At 42.8% G+C, this 3,479-nt stretch overlaps 1 long non-coding RNA gene across 1 annotated transcript; it reads left to right on the top strand.

Annotated features, from left to right (window-relative positions):
* The first annotated feature begins 415 nt into the window (after positions 1-415).
* LOC110343425 lies at positions 416-1,886 on the top strand. Its single transcript, XR_002385696.2, has 2 exons — positions 416-532; positions 1,578-1,886. It is a non-coding gene; the product is annotated as an uncharacterized LOC110343425 (long non-coding RNA).
* Positions 1,887-3,479: the final 1,593 nt, after the last annotated feature.

The raw sequence follows: 3,479 nt of genomic DNA on the forward strand, positions 1-3,479 counted from the left end.
TCAGGACTTTCAGTTCCTGGCTCTGGAGGCAGATACCTCCCACAGTCTTCTCATGATGACATCTCCGGTGAGTCTCATTCAGTAGGGATGGCAGGGAGGCTCAACATTTCGGTGGGAAATAAAGATCAATAATTGCAGAGTTAGCCTGTATATGCCATTTCCTAGCTCATGGAGAAAAAAAAGACCCGGGAACAGCAATTTATGCAGTCTTTTCTGTTGCGGGTTGTGTTAACTTTTCCTGAAGAAGACATTAACAGATAGATGCTTGTTCACCCCAGTTCCGCAGTGAGACAGACAAAAGTACAATGCCATCCAAGTCCAACTTGCTCAAACACTGCATTGACTGGGATTACTTTCAGGGTTATAAGATCACAGGTGACCCCCTCCCCCAAACAGCAGCACCATCACCATGGATGATGGCCTAATGAAAACTGCATCCTGGAGTATGCCTTCTACTTCCTAGACACTCTAGCTTCACCCAAGATCCTTTGCAGATATGGAGGGAAGAAAAGCACACCGCCTACAATCTCAGGTAAGAGTCCCATGACCCTCCCTCTCTGGGGAGTGTCAATAGCTCCATTACCATTGTCATTACTGTAGTCTTGGCTACTTCTGTATTGTTCTGCTCAATTAGTTGCCATGGCTACAGGCCAAGGTAATCTGATCTAAAATGGCATGTGGTGATCATGTTATGTCCAGAGGGGGGAAAAAGCCTCACTATAATAGTTATGATCATAGCCCTCTGAGCTGGGAGCACCCCAAGTATTTGTTACCCCTACCACCTGCAAGAGTTGACTTTTCCTCCCTTATTATGCTCATATTTCTCCACCACTGAGAGTAAGCCGTCAATGACTCCCTCTCCTCTCCTTAGCCCTTACTTTGTTCCTTCATAATAAGCTAAAATCTGCCCTTTCATATCCCTGGGAGTCAAGTGGGGGTAAAGTTATTCTTCTCCTTGAACCCACGTCATATGCTGAAGCTATTGAGCATCAAGTAGGCATGGCACTTCCAGGCCCTTGTCTCTTATTCCCTTCAACACGCTTCAGGCTGCCAGAGTTCTTCAGAGCAGGCTGACACACTCCAAAAGAGCTTCAGCGCTGCTTCCCCTTAAGATTCCAGTGCAAAACTAAATAAAGATTCCAGCAGCATTTTAAGTCGTGCATTATCCCTTAAATGTTCATTCTACACAATGGTTAATCTTCATTATCAATTTGACAGAATCTAGAGTCACCTAGGAGACAAAGGACTGTAAAAGGACTGGCAGAAATGAAAATACTTGAAAGTGGTACTTTTGTCCCTCAATCTGGTTATCAGTCTATTGATTCAATGAACCATAAAGAAACGGAAAATTTCCCAGGAATCTTATGCTGGGAGGAGGAAAATGTCCCCACTCCAAAGGAGGAACTTGTCTTCTGCAGTGAGATTCTACATAGTTCTAACAACTGTCTCACCACCTTACAGATTGATACTGAAACTCAGAAGATAATTGGGCAATGCTGGACAGCCCCACACTTTGACTGGGGCTAATTAAAAGTGTACATCCTTGACTCTCTATTTAAACTTTAATCTCTTTTTAGGGCCCTGAAGATGGACTTGGGCAAGTTAGTTCACTGGAGCTCTTTTTACTTCTTTCGAATATGGCCACATTGAAAAAAAAATCTCCTTTTTTTTCTATTTTGCACTATTAATTGGCTTATTGAGGATGGGTGGCTGGACCTGACTTGGGACACAGGTTGTAGCCCCAAGTTTGACAATGAAAGTTAAGCTGAACATTGGGATTCATTCTTACTTCTTGACTGCTGATGCAATACAATTCTACTTCTTGGTCCTGCCATAATGGACTGTACTCTCCAACAGTGAACCAAAATAAAGCCTCCCTTCCTTGAGTTGTTCCGGTCAGATGCGTCGTCACAGCAGAGAGGAAAGTGATTAATGCACACACTGACTCCCTTAGAATGGGTAAGGAGTGACTGTCATGTGAATTAAAGTTGAAATGATGTTATCTTGCATCTGCATTCTCCCACACAGAAAAAAACCTTTTCATCTTCACTGTTTCTTTCTTTCCTTTTTTCCCCTTGGAGATAGGGTCTTACTATTTGTCTCAGGATGGCCTGGAACCTGTTATCTTCCTGCTTCAGTCTTTCAATATGGGCATTAAGATGTACACACTCACTCCCAGTTCTTCATTTCTTCAAAGGTACTCCCTATACAGTCCAAATAACTCTGTATGCTGCTGGTGGTGATTCCTTCCCAAAGGAAGGCAGCCTTTGCTGCTAATAGCTGTACAAGCTCTCCAAAAGGATTTGCAAGTTTGAGGTAATTAATGAGTTGACTGTGGGAATATGGTGAGGCAAATTTAGATTGTTTTACTCAAGTCATAACCACGACGGTGGTTCAATGATTCGTGCAATAGATGCAATGATGGAGCTGTGAGTCCATGGATGATGGTAACTCAAGGACTGGTGAAATGGCTTAGTAGGTAAAGTGCTGGCTGGGCAAGCTTGAGGATGTGAATTTGATCTCCAGCACCCACGAGCAAAAGCTAAGTGTGGGGGTGTGCACTTAAAAAATCCCAGTGCTGGGTCAAGAGAAGCAGAAGGGTCTCCAAGTTCAGCAAGAGACCCTTTCTCAAGAAACACAGTGGACAGTGCACAAGGGATGACATCTGAAGTGGCCTCTGGTGCCTGCATGTATGAACACATACTTGTACCTGCACCCAAATGTCTATGTGCATATCAGTATACACACATATGTTGAATCAGCTTTAATGATCTTTATAGATATATTTGTTAGTGAGAAAAGAAAGGGAAAACAGTGGTAACCAATGAAAAGCATTTCCTAAAAGTTGCAAAAAGTACTACAATTGGTCCTCAGCTGATACAATTGTTGCTGTTGTAGTGGCAGTGACAAGCAGCAGCAGAATGCCACTAAACCCCAGGCCCGGAGTGTGCTGCAGTTTACCTCTCTGAAGTGAATGCAGATTACCATTTTAATAATGGAGCCATTTTGTTAAATGCTAGAAGTGGCCCTGAGTTCATCCTGGACCCCAAAGTCTGAAAGGTAGGAAATTCGCCTCAGAATTGAGCATCCACAAGAAAGAGCACACTGAAAAAATAACTCCAGCTTCATCCCAGGCTAATTTTCTCTCAGCATCCAGGGCTATCTGTAAGCTGCTTAAGTGATTCATAGTGCATTTTCACATTTCTTTTTATTCAAAGAATAAATGTGAATTATCTTGTTTACTGTCCCCACAGCTTGGCAATTATTATTAGCTCCATCTTATATTTGGAAAAATAAAAGTTCAAGATCCTTTGAGAGCCATAGTTCAGGAGAGGCAAAGAGCAAATCTCACAGGGAATATTAATGGGACTTAGATCTCATGGGTATTTCAGCTAGAGATGCCCCAAAGATCATCCAGTTAACCACCTCATTTTGAAGGCATGGATGGGGGACATCAGAACCATTCCAATGTTCTGTTT

The sequence above is a fragment of the Mesocricetus auratus genome, unplaced genomic scaffold (assembly GCF_017639785.1).
Source record: "Mesocricetus auratus isolate SY011 unplaced genomic scaffold, BCM_Maur_2.0 Super-Scaffold_100013, whole genome shotgun sequence".
Taxonomy (NCBI): domain Eukaryota; kingdom Metazoa; phylum Chordata; class Mammalia; order Rodentia; family Cricetidae; genus Mesocricetus; species Mesocricetus auratus.